This window comes from Micromys minutus (genome assembly GCF_963924665.1).
Source record: "Micromys minutus genome assembly, chromosome: 10".
Lineage (NCBI taxonomy): Eukaryota > Metazoa > Chordata > Mammalia > Rodentia > Muridae > Micromys > Micromys minutus.
In genome coordinates this window covers 3,139,316-3,166,585 of record NC_137979.1, presented here as the reverse complement: position 1 = coordinate 3,166,585, position 27,270 = coordinate 3,139,316, and the positions used below count along the sequence as shown (strand labels likewise).

At 47.9% G+C, this 27,270-nt stretch overlaps 1 protein-coding gene across 1 annotated transcript in view; it reads right to left on the bottom strand.

Moving 5' to 3' along the window:
* The window catches only part of RASGEF1C (RasGEF domain family member 1C), a gene marked incomplete at its 3' end in the record, with an annotated part of 64,848 nt that overhangs the window by 36,875 nt on the left and 703 nt on the right, over positions 1–27,270 (bottom strand). The window lies entirely within an intron of this gene.

The window sequence follows — 27,270 nt, the reverse complement described above, 5'->3', positions numbered from 1 at the left end:
GGTGCTACTGACTGACTGGTTCCCTGTGGCTTGCTCAGCTGGCTTTCTTATGGAACCCAGGACTTGTAGCCAAGGGATGGTTCCATCTACAATGGCTGGGCTCTCCCACATCAATTGCTAATTAAGAAAGTGCCCTTCAGGCTGGCCCACAGCCCAACCTTGTGGAGGCATTTTCTCAGCTGGGGTTCCTTCTCAGAAGACTCAAGCCTGTATCAAAGTGACATAGAATTAGCCAGCACAGACCCCTACAGCTTTCCCCCAGTCTCAGCCAAGAATCCTTCTGGGAAGCAAGACCTTAGTAGAACCCAAGATGCTGGGAATCATTTTCAAAGGTGAGGTTTCTGAGCCACAAGAGGCTGGGTGCTCAGTCAGTTCCTAACTCCCTGCCCCTCCCCCCATGAACACCAAAGAAGAAAAAGAAGATTCAGGATGGAGTATGGGAGTGTAAGGGAGATAGGTGCAGAAGGAAAGCTTGACCTGCTCATACTGGGGGTGCAGGGCACGAGGTGGCTGGAGCAGTGTGAAGGGAATGTCAACAAAACACAGTCTTTCCTGATTACAACCCTGGGACCCCAATGAAACTCAGGAGAGAACCAGACCCTGCCTCAGGATACTGTCTGCAGTGTTTACCTCTCTTGGGATGTCCAGTCCACCCGAGGGCGTTTCTGTGTGGGTACCTCCTGTAAATGCTGGGGCTGAAGGTTTGACCTCTTGCTGCAGGTCAGCTGAGCCATCCTGAGTATCTGCATCCCAGTGACTGGCAACCTAAAGAGATGCTGCCCACCCACCCCCCTCCTCCAGAGTCTAGGGCAAAAATAGCCAGTTCCATCTCTAAGTGTCTGCGTGAGTCACCCACACCTCCTGACAACACCTCTCGGGTTCTTTCCAGAACGGGGAGCATCAGGCAAAAATAAACACTTTTAGTTTTCCTCTGCAGGCTGTGGGAATCATTTCTAAGAGTTTTCTTGGGAGAGAAACTTTGGGTGAGGTCTCAAGGGCAGCGTGTGAGCCCATGAGGGTTGGGGGAAGTACCTTCCCACTGACTAACCTTTGGAACAGTCACCTCTACTTTCCGGGTCTCAAATTATACATGAAGTGGTATCAGGAGCTGGAGAGGGTCAACAGTCCATTAGTGGGGCTGTGTTCTATTCATGTCAGCCAGTGGTGGACCAAAGAGAACCAGGACAGCATCAGTGATGAGACAGTAACGACAAGGCAGCCCCTGAATAGCCCAAGCCCGACCCAGGAATTCAGGCCCCCACATAGCCACCGGCTGGCTGGTACTGCAGCCTGCTCTCATCTCAGGAGCCACCCGCCAAGCATCTCTACGTCTGCGCTGCTGTTTATTGCTCTTCCTGAAGCCTTGGCCTCTGCTGAGCTCAGACTCCAGGCTCTGGCTGAGTGTTGTCTTGTGCTGGTGTCCACTAAGTGGTTAAGGCAGTGGGTACATGTTGGAAAACAGAGGTGAGGGGTCCCCTAGCAGACCTGACACTGAGTCCATAGCAGCTGTATTTTCCAGATGGAGTCTGCACACTGTCCCACATAGCCCCGACCTAGGTGTCAGGGCTCAGCCATCTGTCCAGGCCTCTTGGCCAGCAAAGAGCCGGGTCCCTGCCCTCCTTTTCCTAGAATCCCTGCCTAGGGTTGCATCCCAAGCTGGGGCCCGCTCAACATTCCCTTCATGCACCAGCTACCCAGAGTGGTACCCTCTCCACTTCCAGCTCTCAGTTGTCCAGTGTTCACTTCCAGCTCCTTCCTCCCTCCACATCACTACACAGTCCACGCTGTCTTCCTGCCATGTCCTCCCCTGTCAGTTGGCCTGGAAGAAGCCCTTCACTTTCAACTCCTGTTCTTTCCTCTAAGGAAGCCTGCCTCCTCTTTCATCCCAGACTCCTTTGGGTACCACTGCCTTCTGACCAGTCCCGAGACTCCCGGGCTAGTTCTCAAGCCTGCTCCCTTACTCTTGCATCCTCTGGACCAGTCCTGGTAGGTTCTTGCCAAGAACTTGCTGATGGTAACTCCAGATGAGTGAACCTAAGGCTAACACACTGGCTTTCATGCTGCCCTTTTTTCCTATTGATTTACTGGCCTATTTATCTCTCATGACAGTATGTCTGCTTTCCTTGGAAAGCTAGGGGCACTGGCCAAATCTCCTAGTTCTGTTAATGTGAGGGAATGGTTTAAAACCTGTGGGGGTTGTTTATTTGTTTCTGTTTGCTTGTTTGTTGGGGGTCTGTGGCTTGAGTTCACAGCGTGGGGAGCCCAGGTACAGGGTGAGCTTAGAAAGTCGAGGAATTGTGAACCAGCGGTGTCAGCTGGGGCGGAGCCCAGGAATCCCACCCTCTGAAGGATTCAGAGCAGGTCTTAGTGAAGGCAGGTTTTTGTGGTATCCCTAGAGATGGTGGGAACCAGAGTACCAAACGACCAGCATGGAGCTCAGGACATATGGCGTGGGCTTGCACAACACCGAGACACCAAATAAGACCCGAAATAGCTGAAAATAACTCGGGAAAGCAGAGAGCTGCTTTGAATGTTTCTCATTTTTGCTGGAAGAGTAGGCCCTCGTGGCTGAACTTTAACAAATTCGTCACTGTCTTTTCTGGGAAGGACAAGCGTGATGAAGTCATTGGTGGTGTGTGTTAAAACAAAGAAACATAGTGTTTCCTCTGCCTTCCCTGAGAAAAGACAAGCACTCAGAGAAAGGGCCCTTGTTAGAAAAGCTGAGAAGAAGAGTGTGTGTGTGTGTGTGTGTGTGTGTGTGTGTGTGGTGTGGTGTGTGTGTGTGGTGTGGTGTGTGTGTGTGTGTGTGTGTGTGTGTGTGTGTGGTGTGGTGTGTGTGTGTGGTGTGGTGTGTGTGTGTGTGTGTGTGTGTGTGTGTGGTGTGTGGTGTGGTGTGTGTGTTGGCGTGCATGCATGTGTGTGCACATGCACACTCAGCCCCACCCTCGGAAGCTACATACAGAATTCTAGACTCAGTCCCCTTCCTAGGTTACACCCCCTAGGACAGAGAGACCATTCTCCAAAGCCAATAACCAGTGTGTGCACAAAGACACAGCCACCAACCGTTTCCCCTTCAGTTTGCTATTGGATTTGAAAACATGCTAAGATGCGTTGAAATGAAACTGACACACCGTTCCACCCACCATAAGAGACGCACAACTCAATGTCTTTGGTTTTGTCTTGGTTTCTCTCTGATTGCTCAGGGACATTTCTATGCATGTCTATCCTCAGGGCAAAACCACTGTGTGTGTGTGTTCATGTGAGTGCACATGTGTGTGGAGACCCGTGGTTACTTTTGGGAGCAATCCTTCAAGTTCCACATACCATGCTTTTTGAGACAGTTTCTCACTGTCTCATCAACCAGGCTAGCTTGTCTGGCCAGAAAATCCCAGGGATCTGCCTGTTTATACCTCAAAGTGCTCATCACCACATTCAGCGTTTTGTCTGTTTGTTTCTGAGACAGGGTTTCTCTGTGTAGCCCTGGCAGTCCTGGAACTTGCCCTGTAGACAGGGACTGGCCTCTCCCTACTAAGTGCTGGGATTAAAGGTGTGCACCACCCATCTTACCCAGCTTTTAAGGGGATTGGTTTACAAGCAAAAGGGCTGCAGTTCCATTGCAGCCTTTCCCACCAGTTCCGTGTGCTTTGCAGTAAGTTTGCAAGCTAGGAGTCTGTTTTTCATTCAGGGGTTGGCTATTTGGACACCCTTGAGTTGCCATATGAATTTTAGGGTCATCTTGTCAAATTTTCCAGAGCACTCCTCCAGGGTGTTTAGGAGGGTTGTGTAAAACCTACAGGTGACTTGGGGAACTACCCCCAACAAGCTGCTCACACGGTACTGGAGCTTCAGGTGTCCTGCCGCAGTTTTAAACAATCTCCAACGCAACTTTTTATGCTGTTTTACTATTTGATAATCTTAGTTTCCTCTTTGTGTGTACTTTAGAATTGATTCTAACATTTGATTCATTCAAAATAATTATGTGTGTTCATGGGATTTAATGTGAAGTTTCAATATATGTAATGATCAAATGAGGGTGGCCGTCATATCTACAGACTTAAGTGGATGTCATACTATGGTGAGTACTTGAAAAACGTTCTCTTGCTGCCAGGAAGCTGTGTTGCCATCTGCATTCCACAGACAGGGAAACTGAGGCTTAAGCGGAGTGTACACTGTGTGCAGCAGAACATGGGGAGACCGGTCAGTCTAAGCATCCCCTATGGACCTAGACTAGTAACAGGCTTTGTGCATCTTTGGTTTGGGGTCTCCTGGAGGTGAGGTCTCTGTTTCTGACTGGGTGGGGGGATAGGTTCCCAATTCCCGAACAGTCTCGAGATTTCTGACACTCAGCACAACCAAGTCCGAGAGACTGGCTTTGGGCTCTGAGACCTTCAGGGTCCTTCATTTCAATGCCCGTGGGCTGAAGGAGCCAGGGCAGGAGCACTCCCTGGGGCAGGAGCACTCCCTGGGGCAGGAGCACTCCCTGGGGCAGGAGCACTCCCTGGGGCCCGGGCACTCCCTGCACCACTCACCTGTTAATTACATTTTTAAATGAGTGTTTAGCCTCACCATGATATCTGTGGGCTCAAGGGTAAAATGTGCTAACTACAAGCTCTTTAAAATGCATTACAATAAACACCTACTAATGGCTGAAGACAGTGACTGATGTGGCACTATTGTATCTGGTTCTTAGCCTGACCAAGGGATACCGCAGTGCTCACCAACAAAGGGCTGGAAGACACACAGCTGTTGGGGTAGATTTCAGACCTTGGTGGGTTACAGTCTCTTAAGAGGATGCCCTTAGCCTGGGTCTCAGTGCAGTAGGTGGGCCCTAGAGGCAGAGGAAAATGCCAAAGCAGCCCTCCCCACTCTTTGCAGGTTTTGGCAGATAGACAGTTCCCTGGAGGGCACTTGATTCAGCCATGCTAAGTGCCCACTTTAATCTTGCAAAGACAGGGCCTCACCCGGGTCCATCAATCCTGTCATCAGAATAATGACTTCGGGCCACATCTCCGCAGCTCTGGGTTCAGCATGGGGCCTCTGGTCAGCTCAAGAATCATCTGTCACACCGGGCCTGCTCTGCCAGGACAGGAAGACTGGGGGGTGGGGAGATGTGGGCTCAACTGAGCTGCACCAGTAATAGAGACTCCTGGCTTTCAGGTGTGTGTGTGTGTGTGTGTGTGTGTGTGTGTGTGTGTATGTGTATGTATGTGTGTGTGTGTGTGTGTGTGTGTTTTCAAAACAGATTCAGCCATGATAGAATTTAGAAACACCATAACCCTAGAGATGCCAGCTCTTACCACTGGGGAGGGACCAATGCTATCTACCTGTCCTGGCTTCTACATAGCCCAAGGCCTGGCCTCTGAATCTTGCCTCACCTTGGCCAACTTGGCCCCTTAAAGGAGTCCAAGGGCAAGGCAAAGGAATTCCAAAGAATGGTATTGGGGTGGCAGGCAAGACCCTGACTTGGATAAAGAGATACGGCTAAGTAGAGTTACTTCCAGAAACATCTAGAAGATGCATTCAGAATCCTCCATGCCTGCCCTGCCTGCTCCATTCCCCTCCCAGCTTTGTCTCTGTCACTTATTATTCAAGCTGAACTCACGGAGTGCCCTGCTGTTCTCCATGGCTTCCTCAAGGAAACAGGCTGTTAATTGTCTCTACTTTTAGCCTCCTCTAAGCTCCAGCAGTGTCGGCCCTCAGAGCACGCCATTGCTCAATCATCCCAACCAGGCTGCGGGAAACATGGGCGCAGAGTGAGGCTGTGTGGGTCACAGGAAGAACCTGCTTTTCTCTGGGTCCCCTGCCAAGTTCTGCTGCAGCTGCCCAGGGTCGCAGCCTCTATGGCTTCCGCCTGTCCAGCATCTGTTCTTCCTCCGGACAACAGAACTATTTGTCCTTCCTCTCTGGTTTAAGACAGGAGGACACAGTCTCAATGCCAGTGGAAACAGGCTGCCTGGGTCTGTGAGTTTGAGATGGATATGAGACCCAGGCGTGGGGTATTTACTTGGATGGTGGGAACAGAGCCTCTCTCCTCCTGCTGAGGTCAAAGGGAAGAGCAGGAGGGGAGAGTGAAGGTATTTACCTTGTTGGGAATGTCAGGAATCAGACAGGCTGAGACCAGCCATTCCTGAAGTCCCTTCTAGACGTCATTCACAGAAGTGAACTCATGAAGCAAAGAGGTTTTCCTTGCGTGCTCAAGTTTGTTGGAGTCAGGTTTCCACACTTGTAACAAAATCCTGATGGCCAGGCTTTAGAGACCAGCATGGTTTTGGAAAGTACTGTTCCCATCCAGTGGGGGCACATGGAGTCAGGTTTGGACTGTGGGAAGTTGTCATTACCTGTTTTCGGTTTCTCTAACAGAATACCAATGACTAAGTAATTTATAAGGAAGAGTTTATGCTGGCTCATGCTTCTGAAGGCAAAATCTGTCCTATCTCATGGTGGAAAAGAGGAGAGGGGCAGGCATGCACAAAAGACAGATCATCATGGGCTGTCTTGCTTTATACCTGTTTGTGTAGCCATAAATTCACTGAGAAAGTTTATTCTATGTGGCTAGAGTGCCTTTATCCTCTCCATGAGAATGGACCCTTGTAAGCCACTTTTCTAAGGTCCTACCATCTTCCCAGACTGTTGCATTAGGAATCAAACTGCAATGCCAGTGTGTGTGTGTGTGTGCGTAGGTGTGCATGTGTGTACCTGTGTGTGTGTGAGCATGTATGTTCGTGTGTGTGTGTGTGTGTGCATGTATGTGTGTGTGTGTGTGTGTGTGTGTGTGTTCCTGCCATGTTAAATGTGTGGGGCTCAGAGGACAACTTGTTCAGGTTGTTCCTCTCCTTCCACCATGAGAGCCCAGGGAATCAAACAGGTAGGTTGTCAGGCTTGATAGCAAGCACCTTTACCTGATGAGTCATCTGGCTGATTTGGCTTTTTAAGTAATTTAATTACTTAATCAATTAGTTTTAATGTGAATGCTGGTGACCCAAACTCAGGTTTTCCTGTTAATGCAGCAAACACTTTATTGACTGAGCCGTCTCCCAGCCCCTCATCGTGAGCCAAAGCACAGAAGGAATGTAGTAGCTTCACACAGGCTGATAAGAGGGAAAACGTGGGGTCCTTGCTGGCTGTGGAGCCCTGGGGAGGCCACTTTCTTTTACATCATCATCTGCAAAAATGGGCCTAATGACCCCAGCTCACAGGCTTACGTACAGAAGTGACTTCTTGTCTAGAACTTAATAGCAGGACGCATCGTGGGTTGAGCATCCTGGAACAGGAAAGGTGTGCACAGAGCTTGTGGGAGAGGAAGAAGGCGGCAGGTGAGTACCATGGTCCAGAGAAGAGAGCAGGCTGAGAGAGCGACTTCGCTATGGCTGGCACGGGTGCAAGAGGCAAGGGGGAGCACGGAAGCGGCTTCCATCAAAGCCACAGGGCAGCCTCGGAGTGAAGAACGGGTGGTGGTCAGAGGGGGAGTCTAGTCTGGACTGAACTGGACTTTAGGGAGTAGCAAGAAAGAGCTGCAAGCTGGGAAGATCAGAAGATGACAAACACCCTGGGTTGTGCCATGGCTCTGGTGACCGTAAGGGTCACTGAGGAGAATGAGTCCTTGGCCCCAGGGTCAGAGGATGACACATGCTTTTAGGACATTCCTCGCCAGGCCCCACCCTTCATAACTGATAAAATTAGCCTCTTGATCATCGAGTCACTCCTCAATCACTGGTTTCAACAACTTGGGTACAAGTCTTTGACACACAGGCCTTCTTGGGGACGATACCTGCTCATGTTTCAGTGAGAGGAGATGATAGAAAAGAACTGGAATGGGCTGGAGAGGCTGAGCCACAGGAGGGTGTCCTGAGGCAGCTCGGTGAAAGTGCTTAGTGGGTCAGAGAGGAAGAAGCTGGTTGTGCAATCAGGGAAGGGGTGCTTGAGGGCACAGAGAAGCCCAAAGTCTGATCATCTCAGGCTTTGAGGACCCCACCTCCGAAGCCACTCTATAGAACAGAGGACCGCCCACCCCCAGCCACTCTGTAGAATAGAGGACCCCCAGGGCTACTCTATAGAATAGATCCCCCTGTAGAATAGCTTGAAAGCAGAAGCCAGCTGGAACTGGTACCGTTGAGCCTGGACCCAGTGATTATCCTGAGGATCTAATTCAGAAAGAGGCGGCCAATGCAGCAGCTGTCAACTGCAAAACCAGACCACGCACTGAGCAAGCGGTCAGTCTGGCCGTGGGGGTTGGGTAGGCACGTGAGCAGCCCACAGCTGTGGAAGGAACACAGGAGCCTGGGGCAGGATTGGGGAACAGACACCGAGAAAAGCCAAACCAGCCAAGCTATGCTTAGGACAGAATCTTCACAAAAAAGCCTGCACCTCCATTCAACCCAGAGGGACGACTAGAGGTGTCTTCAATTACCTGGGTGTGGGAGTGAGAGCTTTGTTTTCTGGGCTACCCCCATCTGCATTTCTGCCTTTCCCTCCATCAATGAGCCTGTGTCATTTTATATAATCAGAAAATTAAAAGGTGCTCTCAGTTTGGAAAGAGAGGAGGGAGGGAGGGAGGGAGGGGGTAGAGAGAGGACAGGGGAGATGGATAGGTGATGGAGATGGGGCCCTTGATCTCAGTGTGTGCACCACAGCCTGGGCTCTCTGGGCTGCCACCAGGAGGAGGCAGCCTGCTGGTGCCGAGACTTCACATGGCTCTGGGGGGAAGCCAGGCAGCCAATTACTCTAAAAGGCAGCAGATGTGGTTTCCTCTCCCTCCAGCCACTTATTACTCTGCAGAGGTAATAACACGTCAGAGCATTTAGGGCGCATTTGAGTATGACAAAGAGCAGGGATGATGGATTCCAAGCCATTTGTCAAAGCAGGAGTTGGCATGAAAGGCCCTCAGCTACCTCACCATTACAGCTCCCCCAGGCACCCTCTTTTCTGAGCCCAGTGGCTCCTCCGCAGCTGTCACGAGCTCCTGGGCTCAGGCAGTCGGGGCACTAACCAGCAGCTGCACTGTACTTTACAGTTTGCAGAGTCAGACTAAAATGCACCCCGCCCCCAGAGTTTCAGACTCAGGCAGCCGGTGCACCTTTTACGGTTTACACCGTCAGCCTGACACTATGTCCCAGTTACAGTGCGAAGTGACGGACAGACAGGAGATGCTACTGTCCTGGGTCCTGGGTCTCTTCCAACAAACTTAAGGAACGAAGTCTCGTCCCAGACTGTGGTGGGGTATGCATGACAAACCCATTGTCAGACTCAGTGGTTTGTATGACGTTTTTACTGAAATTTAATCTATATGGGCTGGGATGCACATAGAAATGAGTGACCTAGGTCAGTTCTGATGTCAGGACCACACGCAGGTCAGCTGTGCACGCACTAGTGAACGGACTTCCCAGCTGTCTGCAAACCCTTGTGCTGTGTCCCTTTATACTAAGTTCCAACTATGAGGAGACAAGAATAGAAGCCACTACATTGGAAAACATTGTTGTACACACCCAGTTTCAGGTTTTAAACACGGTAAACCTAGGCAGAGGCATTCCCTGAACATAGGAGGAAGATGGAGGTGAGCCCCTCGTGTCTGACACCATAGACAGCAAGACTGGCCATAGGAAGCAGCTCTTAGGCTATACCCACCCGATGGGCCACGCCCATCTGGGACTCACACAGGAATCAGAACTTTTTCTCACCAAAATATATGTCATGGGTCTCTAAATTCTCACCCTGGTGGATTTGTACTATCCCCTTGTGTTAGCTTCTCTCCTTGGGTGTTGGCAGGACCTGTCAGCATGATGGATGTCACTCCTGTGATTAGGTTATGTCCTCTGGCAAAGATGAAGGGAAATTCACAAATTGAATTAAGGCCCTTCATCAGTTGACTGAGTTAATCAGGAGAGAGACTGTCCTCAGCAAGCCTAACCTGATAAGATTTGAAGGAAAGTCTAGACTAAGGCGTTCTTATATTGAAGAAACAAGCTGGCGCGAATCCTGCAGCTGCAAAAACATAAAACAAAATAAGATAAATTATATCATAAGTGAAACGGGCTTGGCAGGAGACCCTCAGTCTCAGATGGGACTCAGACCCAGCAGCAGACTTGTGAGACTGTAATGGAAGGACCTAGATAAACTGCCTGCAAACAGCTGACTCTTGGAAACTCAAATAATAAGTGAGGGTTTTAATAATATTAAAGATGAGATCACAAACCTGTGGGAAACTTGAGAATATGAGGCTTTTGCGGATGGAAGGGTGAGACAGATATATACATACAGGCTCATATATAAAGTTCCCAAAAATAAAGTTATAAAAATAAGTAAGTAAATGTGTCTCACATCTTTAAGAAGGTTTATGTTTGGCCTTGTGTATGCTGATCCTTAAGCACTGAGACAGGGTGATAAGGGGTTAAAGTAGGACATTAGCTAGAATTACAAATACCTAACTAATCCAAAATATGTTAGAAAAACAAAATAAAGGAACAAAGGAGTAATGAAAGAAATAAATATTGATTGGAGGAGGTTGGAGTGATGGCTCAGGGGATTAAAAACATGTACTCCTCACAGTCACCTACAACCACAGCTCCTGGGACTCTGATGTCCTCTTTTGGCACTGCAGATACAACACACACACACATGCACACACATACACACACATGCACACACATATACACACATACACCCACACACATACACACATGCACACACACACAAATACATAGTTTCAAATAATAAAAATAGATCTTAAATATTATAACATATGAAGAACTGATAGGATGTCCAGAATATTATTAATAACAGCAAAACTAATAACTATAAAGTTCCTGGAGAAAAATATAGGGAGAAAATACTTGTAACCATAAGCTGGGTACAAATTTCTTAAATACCAAAGTGTGCTCAGAAATATTTTGATAGAGGAAGGATCCTTAAAGTTAAAAGCTTCTACTGATTAAGTCCAGAGTGGGGGAGAGAAAATCACGAATCAGGTATCGGGTAAAGATCACAGATCTAGAATATATACCTGAGCTATCAGAAACAGTAAGAAATCGTAAAGAACATGTAAAAGATAAATTCACAGTTCGCCAGAGGATTTGCAAAGATCACTGGCCATTAGAGAAATGAGAACTGAAGCCACATTAAGACACCACCGTACACCCACGGAAACAGCTAAATTTCAGAAGAGAGACAGTGTAAACCGTGGTAATAAAATGGCACAACTGGGATTCTTCTTATGCTGCCGGAAGGAGCATAACATGACTGACTGCTTTGGAAAACTACTTGGTTTGCTCTATAACAGTTAAAAGCAAGGGGCAGGGAGATGGGTCAGGGTACAAGCGGAGGACCTTGTAAATTTATGTTGAGCCAATACACGACTGGACAGGGAGAGGAGGTGGGAAAAAGGAGAGGAAACGGAAGGGGAGGAGTCAGGGAGTAAAAGGGAAGAGGAGGAGTCAGAGGAGGGGAAGGAGAGGAGGGTTAGGGAGAAGGACGGCTAAAGGCAAGTGATAAGGGATCTCCTAGGAGGGGAATAGAGAGGGCAGTGGGAAATCTGCCCAAAATAGTCGCACAGCTTGTTTTCCTAATTACTGAGCTGGGTTTTCATTGAGTCGGTTTACTTGGCCCTCCTGCTTCCTATCCCCATGCCAACGGATCCTTTAACACTACTATAAAATAGCAACTAAGGTAGCTCAGAGACTGGTAGGACTCATCTTTAGACTCCAAAGTCTTTTGAAGCAATTGACTTGAGTAGGGCTGCTTTACTACAACTTCCCAGCTCACGGTAGATGCCCTGTACCACTGGGAGTTCTCCAATTTCCATCTAACTGCTCCAGCCATTTTCCCCTAATGCCACTGACTGAGCATTCTCTTCTAGAGCTGACTTGCCCACCCCATTATACACGCTCTGCCAATAGTTCAAGTGCCTCTGCTACGGTCACCCCTTAGCACTGTGTATGTTTTTAACTTGTGGACAAACACTTACAGACAAGTGGGAAAAGTAAGTTCTCTTTACAATCCAAAACTCATTCTTTAATATGAGTCTTGATTATATATAAAGGACTATGCTCCCCTTGTCCCAAAAAATTGTCTAGTAGAAACCCAGGAACCAGTAGTTTTCTCACCTCCTTAATTTTCCACAAGGCATGTGTGTGTGTGTATTAATGTATATATGTGTTTTCTTTTTTAAATAAAGAAAAGAGAAAAACCTCATTCGCCTATGTCCAATATAGGCATCTAAGTATATAGTTACAAATAAAAGGCCACAAATACCTCCCAAGAAAAAGCATTGAAAAGAAATCAGCTCCTCCATTCACATAGCACAGCTAGCCTTCAGAGCACACAGCTAAGAAAAAGGTGTCATCCATGGAGACAGAAAGACTGAGCTTTTTCTCTTTGGACGAGAGCTGAATTTTATTAGCAGTTCTAGTAAAATATGTAACTTCTCATTTATTCTAAGCAAGGCCTCTCCCCCCCCCCCAACCCCCCAGCTTTTCTTCAAATAATCTCTTTACTCTTCCATTAGAATTTGAAGTCTTGAAGAGTTTGAATAGCAAGGTTTTAGGTGATAAGCAGTCACTTTACATTATGTGTTGGCTGTGGGAAGAAAGAACCTGGAGGATGTCAGAGACGGAGAGAGAGAGTTCATTGGATACTGGAAGACAGCTAGTATTTCAAAGCTGCTTTCGGAATCTCACGAAGGCCCAAACTGCTACCATGTGAGGGCGAACACAACAGCACCACTGCTAAAGAACTCCACTTGGCTCTCCTTCACCGCGAGGCACTACAGGTCCATTCTGCACTGGTAACCTGTGCTGCACTCTCAGGGACACGTGCGTTACGAAAGAGGTCTACGGCATCTTGGTGCAGCAAGTTCTTCAGGTCTTGGCCATTTACCCAAAGGTCCTCTCGTCAGGTTGATCTCTTCCTCCGTGACTAAATAATCTACCTGTCCTTTCATATCTGGCTGCTCTCCAGGCACAAACCCGGGGTCAGCGGGTGCCCAGCACAGGTGAAGGTGAACCAAGCAGGAGGGCCAAATAAACCCATTCAACGAAAACCCAGCTCAGTAATTAGGAAAACAAGCTGCACGTCTATTTTGGGCAGATTTCCCACTGCACTCTCCATTCCCCTCCTAGGAGATCCCTTATCACTTGCCGTTAGCAGTCCTCCTCCTCCCTAACCCTCCTCTCCTTCTCCTCCTCTGACTCCTCCTCTTCCCTTTTACTCCCTGACTCCTCCCCTTCCGTTTCCTCTCCTTTGTCCCACCTCCTCTCCCTGTCCAATCATGTATTAGCTTAACATAAATCTGCAGACCTGAGTTCAGATCCCTAGCCCTCGGGAAGCCGCCAGGCATGGTGTCCACTCCTCAGATCTCAGCATCAGTAGATGGAGATAGTGAATGTCAGCCAGTCTGGTTGGTGGGTGAGCTCTAGGTTCAGGGAGAGACCCTGTCTCAGAAAATAATGAGGAGAGTAGCTGAGGGTGGCACCTGATGTCAACTCTGGCCTCTATGTGCATACATGCAAGCACTGCGTGCACACACACATGAACACACATGCACATACATGCGCACATGCTCATATGCACAAACATGCATGCACATGCCCACTCACACACATGCACGCTCGCGCGCGTGCACACACACACACACACAAACACACACACGCACGCATGAACTTAGCATATAACCAAACTGTTTTACTCATAAGCATTTATCCAAGAAAAATAAGATCATACAGGCACACAAAGTATGTCAATCCCACCTTCAGTATCTTCTCAGCTCAATTCTCCATCAGCAGATACAATGGTTACAAAGATTGCTTTCTTATTGATGTGTAACTAATGAACACAAATGTAATGATTTCAAACAAGGTAATGTGTTATTTCTTACTTCCCTAGGCTGGGGTTCTGGTTCTCTGCTCATGCACTCAACAGGCTGAAACTGGGAGGCTGGCTTGTTACTTCCAAAACTCATTTTGAAACTCAGTCCCCAGTGTAACAGCACTGAGAGGTGCTGGGCCCCTTTAAGAGGGTTCATAGGTTGTTAGGTGGGATGGATGCCTTCATGGGACTAGGTTAGTTACCACCACAGCAGGTTGTTCTGCAGTCAAGTTCTCCCTGGGGTTCTGCCTCTTCCTCCTTCTCTCACTGTCTCTCCTGTTTTCTGCTGTGAGTTGTTACAGCTCAAGACCGTCAGCATTAGCTCAGCAGACCACGGCTCTTCACCTGGAACCCAAAGCTCCTAAACTGTGACGTGACAGAAGTCTCTTTCATTTATAAAGTTTTCTGCTGTTGGTTCTTCTGTTGTAGCAATGGAAAATGGGCCAAGACACTGGCATCGGCGAGGTCTGCTGTCTCACCGGCAGTGGGCTTCTCTCCTCAGCTCACTAGCTAATGGCAGAACCCATACCTTTATGGTTGTACCAACTGAGGTCCTCGGTTCTAAGAAGCCCCTCACTATCCATGTGCCAGGGTAGTTTGTGTTTTCACAAGAGAGTGTTTGGAGGACTCGGACCTGCCTGGTACCTGTTTCCCTTTATGTTAACTCAAAGTCAACTGACTACTGACCTTCATCAGTGGAAGATGATAACATACCCCAAAGCCAATATCTTATCGGATTCGGAGGCATATGTCACTCGAGCCACCGACTTCTGTGTCATGAAGCAGGGACCATGCAACAGGGACTTCTTTCTTTTGCCCCAGTGCTGGGGACCAAATGCAGTGCTTGTGAGGCAAGGGCTTTGTTCTTGTTAATCCTCAGCTTCCTGAGGCAGTGATTTTTCTTTTTGTCTATTTTCAAAACAATTTTTTAATTTGTGTGTGTGTGTGTGTGTGTGTGTGTAGAGGCCAGAGCAGTTCTGCATTGGATCTCCAGAATCTGGATTTACAGGTGTCTGTGAGCTGTCCCATATGGATGCTAGGAACTGAACTCTAGCCGTCTGTAAAGAGAAACTCTTACGGACCACCTTAGAATTCTGCCTACCGTGATAAGGAGATTGCGGTATATCTATACGTGGAAATATACTGCCAATGAAGAGGCAGAAAGTCCCGATGCATATAAGAACATGTGCAGTACTTCTCCTTTGAATGTGATTTCTCTTGTTGCAGTTTTAGTTACCCACGGTCCACTATGGTCTAAAATAATAAATGGAAAATTCCATAAATAAATGATCCATTTACTTTGAAGCCCACTCCAGGTGTCACTGTCAAATCCTGTACCATTCCATCTGAAGTGCCTGGGACTTGAATGCTGCCTTTATGCCTTTGAGGTGTGTCTGTGCTGTGGATGGGACCCATTCATTCCTGAGTAGCCTTTTCAGTTGTCACACGACATCCAATGGGGGAGTCTTGAGGCATATTCTTCATGATAATGGGAGGCTACTGTGCTTAAGGGAAGCAGTGGGAATATTTGTTCACAGATGCTATATGCCATTACTACTGGACAGGACTTCTGCAGGTCTAACTACACAGTGACAGACAAATGGATTATGGCACATTCCAACAATACAAACAACCAAATCCAGAAACATGGAATTCTCTGCAAATTTCCTTAATTTCCTTAACAAATCAGTGGACTAGAGACCAAAGCAAAAAGGACTGAAGAAGACTTAAGAGTTATAACGAGGAAAGGCATATGTGGGACCTGAATCAGTCCCAATCTGAATAAATCAGCTGCAAAAAGACGTCAGGGGCTGGGGAGATGCTCAGTGTGTAAAAAGCTGGATCTGCAGGCCAAGCTGACTCCAGCTCTCCAGGATCTGGGTAAGGTAGCACGCATCTGAAATCATTCGACTCCTATTAGAGATGGGGCGTGGAGACAGGAGAATCGCTGGGAGCTTGAGGGGCGGCCAGCCTGCTGTACTTAGCAGTGAATGACAAAGGAGAAGAGACCCCACCCCATCTGAACCAAGATGGGGGGCAAGGTGAACACCTGAGGCTGTCCACTGACCTCTTTCTACATGTCAGGATATGTGAGTAGTCATGTTCACACAGAATACAGACACACACACACATACATACACACACACCGGAAAGGTTTCAAAATACATTGTGAAGTACCTAGGGCATGATTGTCATGGTTTGAGTGTGTCTCCTCTAGTGTCATAGTTTAGAAACAAATCCCTATGGCCATATGTGGGTGGCACTTGAAAGTGGGATCTTTGAGAGGTCATTCTGGTAGAAGAGCTTGTGGAGGTTGGGTCTCCATGATGGTATTTATGCCTTTGAAGGAAGAGGAGAGAGCCGAGTTGATACAGTCGCTCTGCCTGCCCAGGAGAAGCCCGCTGGGATGCTCTGAGGGAAGATCCTCACAGGACACCACTGGTGCTAACCCCACAGCCCCCACAGCCAGAGCCAAATACACTGTTATTCATTATCTGATCTTAGGGGTCTGGTTACAGAAATACAGTATTTATTAATACATTCAAAACACTAGGGTTATGAAAATGTAGTTGCTCAGTGATGCATATTGGAGGCCTGAGAGGACTTGAGGTGGGCCTCGGATTTACTTTAAGAAGCAAAGTGGACATAGAGCTCAGAGAACACAAGTGGAGGAGCTGGAAAGATGGCTCCGTAAGAAAAGTGCTTATCACGCAGACAGGAAGACCCGAGTTCAAAGCCCCAGCACCCACGTACGACTACCAGGAGTCATGACGCTTGCTTGTAATCCCAGAGAAATCCCAAAAATGGGGAAACAGCACAGGAAGATCCCTAGGTCTCAATGGCCGGTCCATCTAACTGTTTGTTAAGCTCCAGGTTAGAGACACTGTTTCAGGAAATAAGGTGGAGAGCAATCAAAGACATTGATGTCAAACTCTGGGCTTTACATGCATATTACACACACACACACACACACACACACACACACACACACATGAAAGTGAGCTGGGAGCTTATATCTATGGGATCTGGGGAATGGGGACAGTGACTTATATTCAGTCTTTTTTTCTCCATGTTTTTGAAGTTTCCTGTAAGAAAGGATTCGGGGGAAATGAGGAGAACCTATGACTTTCTTCCTGGAAATCCTGCAAGCCTGGGTGCTGTGTGACCTTGGGCTTTAGCAGGCAGACCTGCTGGGTTCCTGGTCTCTGTCTGAGCTGGAGAAAAGATGGTGGCAGGAGGGGACCCCAGGCTCCCTGTCGCTCTCTCTCCTCATTAAGGTGAGTGGCAGCCCTGCTGATCATGATCATTATGTAAAATGTGCCTCTGTCAACGGTTCTGCACGTGGAATTGGTCACAGCACAATCACCTAATTTGTTCCTCCTTCTTAGGCTTGCTGTTTGCAAAACAGATGTACATTTTCCTCGAGAACATTTCAGAACAGTAACCCGAGCACTTGGCGTCCCTCCCATCACCTGAAATGCTATACAGTTTGGCTGTGCTCATGCCCAAACATCTGTTTGCAAATCACAGGCCACTGGGGACCTGCAATTCTTGTCCCCTGGGCAGCTGTCACATACTCTGTCATCTCAGCCTCTTTAAGCCTTTCCCGCAATCCGCCTTGCACGGGCTCACAAGACCTCTGTGTGTGCCATTTTTTATCCTTAAAGGGCCTGTCAATGCAGCCCCATGGCCAGAAGCTCTACGCTGGGGAAAGCCCTGGGGTTCAGACGTGACCACTTCCCAGTGACTGATGAATGCTGTCACCAGAGACTGAGGTGCTGGGAAGTTAAACCGTTTGGTGGGAATTTGTCACCAGTAAATAGCAAGTCCCTCTGGGGGCTACAGAATATGGCTGACCTCCGAGGACCCAGAGCCAGCTCACGGTCCCGAGTCTGAAAGCAGAGGGGTCAGGGCTTGGAAACGGTCCTGGTCCTGCATTTGAGGCATGGTCTCAGTCTGCTGTGGCTCAGCACCTTGTTTCTACCCCCTGTGCGTGGAGTCTCCTGGAGGTTGGTAGGGAACCATGGGGACGAGTGGGGAAGGGTTCTGATAATGAACGTGATACGGTGGGGTGATGGGAAAGCACGCTGGAGCCTTTCGGTCTACAACAGCTCGGTCAGCAGCCTGCCGCGGCCAGAGAGGAGGGCTTTGAAGGGTCCCAGAAACAGTCACATCTGCGGGACAGAAGGAGCCGTGGATGTCATCGCTGCATGTTGTGTGTGCATGCGGTGGTCAGTGTTGCCGCCCATAAACAAATACCAATAAGTCAATCTAAAAATAAGTATTTAATGGTAAAAACAGAAAGAGGCCTGGAGCCACCTGCGCATTTGGTAGACCACCTCACCTCAGGCAGCCAGGACATCAACGGCACAGTGGCCCAGTGCCTGACGCAGAGGGGGTACTGAGCCCAGGGCCTCCCATGCTAGGACCTAACTACCCTCCTTCTTTGCCCAGACACACATATTGGTTTGGCTTTTGAACACAGCGGGGGCATCATACCCCCATAATCAGCTTCCCTTAAGGTAATTCCCACGGCAGCTCCTTCCCCTCTCTACCCCCGACACACACACCTGGGAACACCTTGGGTGCACACCCAAAGCTTACTGCAGAGAAGCCCTGTAGCCGAGTGGCTTCATTAGTTAGTGGTATCCAAAGTGACAACAGTCCCTAGAGAGCATGGGAGGAGGGCATGGGGACTCATCTCAATATTTTATTACAGCTAGAAGTCCAAAGTGTGGTCTCCTCCAACATCTAAAGCTTTTAAAGCACCAGCCAAACAAGTGGAAAATTCCATACCTAATGTCACACAACAGGTGCGGTCGAAATGAAAGCATTACAGAATGCAGTATGAAAACAATGGCTTCCCAAAATCCACAGCCAAATGGATAGAACTAGAAAATATCATCTTGAGTGAGGTAACACACAAAAGAACACACATGGTGTGCACTCACTGATAAGTGGACATTGGGAAAAGGCTCAGAACACCCGTTTGCAACTCACAGACCATTTGAAGCTCAAGAGGACAGAAGGCCAAAGTGTGGACGCTTCCGTCCTACTTAGAAGGGGGAACAAAATAATCGTGGGAGGTAGAGGGAGCAAGAGATCTGGGAGGAAGGTAGGAGGGGGAGGGGAAAGTGGGGACAGGGTCAGGTGTGGGAGGAGATGGGGGAGACGTACAGGGGGAGGTCAGGAGATTGAACAGAGGTGTGTAGCAGTGGGGGATGGGGAACTGGGGGTAGCCACCAGAAAGTCCCAGATCACAGGAAAGCAAGAGGCTCCCAGGACCCAACAGGGATAACATTAGCTGAAATACCCAACAAAGGGGAGAGAGAACCTGTGGAGACCATATCTAGAGGATAGGCACGGCCCTCAGCTAAGGGGCCACTCACCCATCTCAAAAATATTAACCCAGAATTGCTCCTGTCTAAAGGAAATACAGAGACAAATTGTGGAGCAAAGATGGAAGGAAAGGCCATCCAGAGACCGCCCCACCTAGAGATCCATCCCATCTGCAGACACCAAACCCAGACAATGCCAAGAAGTGCATGCTGACAGGAGCCTGGTATAGCCCACTGAGAGGCTCTGCTGGAGTTTGACCAATACAGATGTAAATGCTCACAGCCAACCATCAGACTGAGCATGGGGACCCCAATAAAGGAGTTAGGGGAAGGACTGAAGGAGCTGAAGGGGTTTGCAACCCCATAGGAAGAACAACAATTCAAACCAACCAGAGCCCCCAGAGCTCCCAGGAACTAAACCACAAACCAAAGAGTACTCATGGAGGGACCCATGGCTCCAGCTGCACATGTAGCAGAGGATGGACTTATCTGGCATCAGTGAGAGAAGAGGCTTTTGGTCCTGTGGAGGCTCGATGCTCCAGTGTAAAGGAATGCCAGGGCGGGAGACAGGAGTGGGCGGGTGGGTGGGGGAGCACCCTCACAGAAGCAGAGGGGATGGGGGATGGGGTTTTCCGAGGGGAAATCAGGAAGGGGGATAACATATCAAATGTAAATAAATAAATAAAATAGCAACAATAAAAAAGACCTTCCAGCTAGGTGTTTGAGTGCTACCAGAATTTTCTGTTAAAACTTGGATACTATTTTTAACGTGCCTCATTATGTATGTGTAAATAATCCCGCCCTACCAAATAAAAAATCCCTTAAGCATATAAACTTCTGGTTTTAGGCATCTTGGATGAGGGACAGTCGACCCTTGCTTGTTGAAAGAATCATGTCACACAATATTCTGCATGAATCTGCAGCATATGTCGTGAATCGCAGTGGCAAATTAAAAACCTAGCGGCTCTCTGGCCATTAGGCAGCAATCGTCATTGGGCATTGTCTTAATTGGGGTTTCTATGGCTGCGCAGAAACACCATGGCCAGGAAGCGCGTTGGGCCAGAATGACCTCATCTTGTGTCAGGCTGACGTAAGACTAGCCAGCAGTCATCTACGTACATTGGGACTTTTTAAATTAAATTAAATGGGTTAATTAATGAGTGTGTGTGTGTTGTATTCACGTGTATGTACATGCGTGCATGTGTGGAGGCCAAAAGCAGATACTGAGTGTCTTCCTCCATTGTTTTTGCCCTATTCCCCTGGAACAGGGCTTATCAGAGGGCCTAAGGCTCACTGACACTGCTGCTCTCCTTCCTGGCTAGGCCGTCTGGCCTGTGAGCTCCCAGGGCCCATCTGTCTCCACCCTGAAATACTGTGCTCACAGGAACGACAGCTATGCCTGACTGTTTTCCTTAACATCCTTGCTGGGGAGTCATGCTTATACAGTGAGTACTCTAACCACTGAGCAATCTTCCCAGCCCCTGCTAAAGCACTAATTATGAACAAAAATTATATTTATATTTATGGCAAATGGTGTGCTGTTGTGACGGGAGTGTGACAAGTGTATTTCACTAGATGGAACTTTAAAAACTCATTTATCTGCCCCACATTTTCTCTCAGAAGTAGGCATCTCTAAACACTACACTGTATCGCTGGCGTTTACATCCTACAAAAATGATGTCATGCTCTGTGCACTGGGTTTTAATCTGACACAGTGCATGTACACCATTTCCAGTTGTTGCTGTGGTGAGCCAGATATTGTAACTCACACGGTTCTCCTGTGGACAGACGCCACACGAACCGGGCCTTGCAAGTGTGTGCAGCAAGGACCAGCTTCACTGAGTGGTTTCGAAAACGGGTCCTAGAAAGGCACGCCCCTACCCAAAGGTGCTAAGGGGCTCTGTCACCCACATCCTTGCCAGACATACCGATCTTTATTGACATGATGTGGATGTGATGGAGTTCCTGTCTTAAATACTTGATAGCATTCACTGTAGAAGGCCCCGGCATTTTCTGTCTAGGGAGAATTTTAGTTATAAGTTCAATTTCTTTCATAAAAAATAGTGTTGTGCAGGTTTTCTCTTTCTCGTGTTATTTCTGGTAAAGCTGCAACTTTCAAAGCATTTGTCCATTCTGCCTAAAGTATCACAGTCTTGGTATGTTTCTAAAAACCCCTTTCTATCCCTTTCTCTTCTCTTTCTCTTCCCTCTTCTCTTCTCTTCTCTCTCCCTCCCTCTCTATCCCTCCCTCTCTCTTGCCCTCTCTTTCTGTGTGTGTGTAAGGACCTGTTCTTCACTCCTGCTTGCTCTGTCTGTCTGTATATATGTATGTATGTATGTATGTATGTATGTATGTATGTATGTGTGTGTGTATGTATGTATGTATGTATGTATGTGTGTGTATGTATGTATGTATGTGTGTGTGTATGTATGTATGTATGTGTGTGTGTGTGTATGTATGTATGTATGTATGTATGTATGTCTCTTGTGGTCAGTCTTGCTAGGAGTTGACCAACTTTATTAACCTTTCCCAGAGGATTTCTCTACCATTTGTTTCCCCATTTACACACATTCATTCTCATAAAATAACGCTCACAAGGACATGGCGCCCTGCATAGGGCATAGCAGGGAGCAGACACTCAAGAAGCACTCCCTGTTGCAAAGCAATGTTGAAGTGTAAACACTCCCAAGCATCATTTATGCTTCCTAAGACCCAGCACCAACACAGCAAACATACGGCCAGATGCTGCTGGCTGCAGACTGACGCGGATGGGGCTTCCTTCAAATCTATAATGGAAGGACAAGGTCACTCTCTCCGTGGCCAGCCCCACATCTGATGTCTGGTCAACCCTCCTTAATCTCTCTGGAACCATGGTGTCTTTCCTAGAGTCTAATTTCGATATATAGAGTCTAATTTCACCTTTAACACTTGGGAGTGCTCATGCTTGCAAATGCACACCCTTGTGAATTACTCAACAACTGCTCTGTGCAGGAGAGCACTGACCCCGAGACAACAGAGGAAAGACTGCCAAGAGTCCAGGGTGCTGCTCAGAACAATGGTGGCTTCAATCGATCCCAGAATGGACAGGGAGGGGTCTGAGGCTCATTGGCATAGTTAATTCTTTTGGGGAGTTTGCATGCCCTCGCTGCTACATGGCATTCTAAATCCTAAGAAGCTCCCGTTTACGGTTCAAATGATGACCATCTTGTGTCAGATTTACAAAACCCAGATACCCGATGCCCTGTGCAATAGCCCTGGAGTTGCAAACACAAGGTATGGCTTGAGTTAACGTTCCCAAGGGGAAGGAGGATAAAAAAGTTGACAAAGGCTGAGCAGTGGTGGTGCACATCTCTAATCCCAGCACTCGGGAGGCAGAGGCAGGTGAATCTCTGTGAGTTCAAGGTCAACCTGTTGTACAACCCCAGGGCTACACAGAGAAGCCCTGTCTCACAAAAAAACCGAAGCAGGGTGACAAAGATCCCTGTGCCCCTCTTCCTTCTCCTCCTATAGGGTTCCCAGCCCGTGGCTCCCGACCGTTCTGGAATGATGCCAGACATCCTGCAGATCTGTTATTTACATTATGATTTATAGCAGTAGCAGAATTACAGCTATGCAGTAGCAATGAAATAATTTCATGGTTGGGGGTCAGCACAACACGAGGAACTGTGTTGCAGGGTCTCAGCACCAGGAAGGCTGAGAAACACTGCTCTGTCCTGGAGACCAGGGGGTCTGGGTGGAGCTTTGAGGAATCAACTTACCACTATCTTTAGGAACTGTTCCCTAAACTGCAGGATTTCTTTGTGCTAACTGGAGTCTCTTGAATAGCGGCTTTCAAGTGGCACACTTATTCCAGGAACACCATTAATTCGTTCAGTTAAAAAAAAAAAAAAAAACTTAACAGTGAGACACGGCAAATGTTCCACAGTAGGTTTTTTTTTTTTTCTTTTTGTTTGTTTGTTTGTTTGTTTTTTAAGGTAAATGTAGACAGAGGACACCATTCATTATGAAGTTTTCCCAAGTACCAAGGTTGGTGATGTCTCCGAGTTCCCATCTTAATGAGTTTAGGAAAGAATTCAAGCATTTTACAACCAGCCAATCGTCCTTCAAGAATCATGGATACAGAGAGAACAGAACTGAGAAACACTGGCTAAGCACTCTTAAAGAAACTGTCACAAGCCAAGCGTGGTCCAAACAAGGGACGACACCAGGTCTTCTAGCAGAACCAGACATTAGCGATCTGAAATCAAGTTCCACAATGGCTCATCTCTGAAGCACCCAGCCATCACCCCTTTCTTGGGAGCCATGCCCTGAGGAGTGGGTGGGAATTTTCGCTTTCCCCTAACTGCTGAGTTACCTCAAAGGTGATAGAAAGTTGTCGTATCCATGGTTCTGGGATATTGCTGGTTTGCTCAGTCAGGATGTTGCCCTGTGGTCTTTCTTCACTAGCTTAGTGGACTACGTGGTTGTGGTGAAGGCTGCTACGTGACAGGGACCTGGAGGTGACCCCTGGAAACTGTGGGTGACCACAGGCTGAAGGTGTCTTCCAGGGTTTGTGTGTTGATTACTTCTCCAATGAAGCAGTGTGAAAAGGAGGGGCCTAATGAGAGGTGAGTAGGTCACGGGGTGTGTGTGTGGGGGGGATTGGTTTTAGGAATGCAGGCATGGCTGAGTGCTAATGAAATGGTGCTCAGCTCTTTCAAATGAGTTGTCACTCTTATAGGATGGGTTAGGTATCTCTAGAGTGGGTCATTAGAAAAGTCAACTTGGCTGCCTCCCTCCCCCACCCCCTCTCATCTTTCCTCCTGCTGTGGGATGACCAGGCACAAAGGCCCTACAAATGCAATCCCGTAATTGTGGACTCCCTAGCCTTCAGACCATGAACCAGACAAACAGCTACTGTTCACAGTTTGCTCAGTCTTTGATATTCAGTGAAGAAGCAGGAAAGGAGCTAAGGCATTTCCTTCATATCTCCCTCCCTGTCTTCCCTAACGTTTGCATCTTTACTAGCCTTAGAACAAGGTAACAATGCCCATTGCCTCCAAGATTTAATACTGAGGCGGGAAGTTACTTGTTTGTCGTTTATGCATCTGTATATGCATATGCACGAGAGTGCAGGTGACCGACCGCACAGGTCAGAGAGGGCATTGGATCCCCTAGAGCTACAATTACAGGTGCTCTGAGCCACCCGTTGTGGGCGCTGGGAACTGAACCTGTGTCCTCTGGAAGAGCTGAGGTTCTTTCAACCCCGAACCATCGCTCTAGCCCCAGCGGAAAGTCGGAAGTAACAAATACCTGAAAACTAGTAAAGAACAGGGAAACCGTTAAGGCATAGCTACAGAATTACCCACGCTGCCTATAAAACAACAAACAAACTGAAAATGGAAGAAAAACAGCATGTGCAGAGAAAATAACCAGTTAGGAGATATAGTGGAAGGGAGAAATATTTATAACAACAATGAGCCGGGTGGAATTCTCGGGGATAAAGAAATGTAAAAACGCGGCTCAAGGACAGCTTCACCTGTGGAAGCGGCCTTGAGACAGAAAACCATCTATGGTTTCTATGACTCAGCTGCATAAAGATGTCAGTTTTCTAGAAGCTAATAGATTTGTTTGTTTGTTTGTTTAACAAAGCAGGGTGGCTCGGGCCTTTCATCTCAGGACTAGGAAGTCACCCGCAAGGCAGATCCTTGGGGCTCGCTGTCAGACATCTCAGACTAACAGCCAAGCTCTAGGTTTGTCTCAGGAACAGTAAGACACAGGGGGTCTAAGGGAAAACACCCAAGGCTTTTCTTAGACCAACACACCCACACACACACTTATGCAGCTGCACACAGAAACACGCACACACGGTGAACGCACTAACACGATCCAGCTCCACATATTGTGGACACTGTGGAACAGCTAGAAAACCTGTGAAATAAAGCGTGGCAGCGATGAGCCCTACCAGACTCGGAAACACAGAGAGGAGACACGTTTTGTTTGACCGCTCTCCCCTGCACCAGGATCCTCATATTTTTTTTTCTTTTTTTTCTTTTTTCTTTTGATAAAGATAAGCAAAACAAGCAAAAATTTTAATTGATTAAAGACAAATACAAGCTCAAAAATGTCTGTGACTCTAAATTCAAGGTATCCAATGCTTCTTTTGGCCTCCACATACATACATACATACATACATACATACATACACACACACACACACACATACACACATGACACATGTATAAAATAAATTTTTAAAAAAGACTGAGGGGGGGGGATAAGTCAAAAGTCTGGAATAAAAATCAAAGGTCCACCCACAGAACACAAATAAGATAAACTAGGGTACAGCCACACAATGGAATTATATATAGTCGTGAAAAAGAACTGGAAAGGTCTCTATGGCCCATGAGAGCTGGCTTCAGGTGGAATTTTTATCACAGTACCAAGGGGGGGGTGCAGCATATACTAATATAATGTATAAATGGTTTGTTTGATAAAAAAGAAACAGAAAAGTAATCTAAGAAGTATTTAAAATGGTTACCACTGATAGGGGACAAGGACAAAGACACAGGGATGGACTGTCCTAAATAACTTCTAAATATAGCTTTTATGTAGTTGTGATCTTTGAGTCTAAAAAAATATTTTGTAGATTCCAAAATAAAGTTGCATCATGAATACCAAGGATGTGCAAAAAACAGGCTGAATGCAGCTGGAAATTCACGCAAACAAAACCGCACCAGACTGAAAACCACCCGCAGATCTCTGGGTGCGCACCCAAGGACATCTGAAACCGCACGTACGTTTTGGGTTGGTAGTGAAACGTCCTGGGTGTCTTCGAGGGTTTAGCAAACAGTGAAATAGACTGATTTGGGAATCAGGTTCTCATTGTGAGAAAAGACAGAAATATGAATTTTTAGTTTGTCTTTAAAGGCGATTTGGTTGCGGCTCCCTGATAAAATCTAGGTTCAGTGACACCAGGACAGCCATGGGCACACCCAACCCTGACGGTGGTTCTGGGCTCCTCAATTTCCACTTAAAGGAGTAAAGGCCTCCTTGGGAAACAGCCGACTCCAGTCTTGGTTAAGGGTGAGTGCTGGACACCTGATGACAAGTCAGAAGGTTCCAGACCTTAGCCCAAACACCTGGTTGGACCTCTGCAACCCCACCCGCACTCACGCGCCCCCTGCTGGACCGGAGTGGGAAAGCACTTGAATTAAAACCGGGCTCCCTTTCCAAAACCCCAAGCCCCTCAACTTGCTACAAACCTCTTGGTGGCTCTGGTTTTGCCAGGATGAAGGCTGCCAGGGGTGGGTGGGCACAATCTTCTCAAATATCTCTATACCTCTGATCTCTTAGCCCAGTCTGCGTTCTCCCTGCCTGCTTCCTCAGCTCTTCAACTACCATTAAGCCTTTTCTTTTCGCTAGTCAAATTCCACACCTCCGAGGACTGCCCACTGCCCCAGAAGAACATCCAAGCGTCAGTTCTGCTGACTTATCTGGTTCAAAGCCCTTCCCAACCACGACCCGTGCTTGCCCCAGGGATGTTGCACCGGTTCGATCCTTCCCCATCCCCTTCACTTTTGATTTACAGCACAGAGGTCTCTAGCCAGGCTCTTCCCACCACCTGCCTCTCCAGCCCACCATCCCGTTTTATTATCCTCCTAGAGATGCTCTTCTGAGACGGCTCCAGATTTTTCCTTGGTAGCTATCTGCCCTCACGCCAGTGTGGGAACAGCGCTCAGAACAGGGAGCTGGTTACACACAGTAGGTGGTCAGCGAACACAGCATTCTTAGGGCACCTGTCAAAGTGGCTGAAGTACCGGGGTAGGAGCGTCAAACCTCGCCCCTGTCACTCCGTGGCCAGCAGGCTCTCTCACCCCTCTGTGAAGCGGAAACACCGCCCTGCGCATCAGGTGGGTCTTCCCCGCACCTTTCTTGCCTCTCTTGCCTGTCCTACAACCGCAGGAGGAGGTCAGTTGGAGCGCAGAGGACGCCAGCACCTCACGATCTAAGCTGTGGGCAGACAGCGGCGTTCAGACCCCCCGCTTCTCTCCAGGGTTTCTCTGTCTCCATCCTTGATCCTGCTCCCTGCCACTGC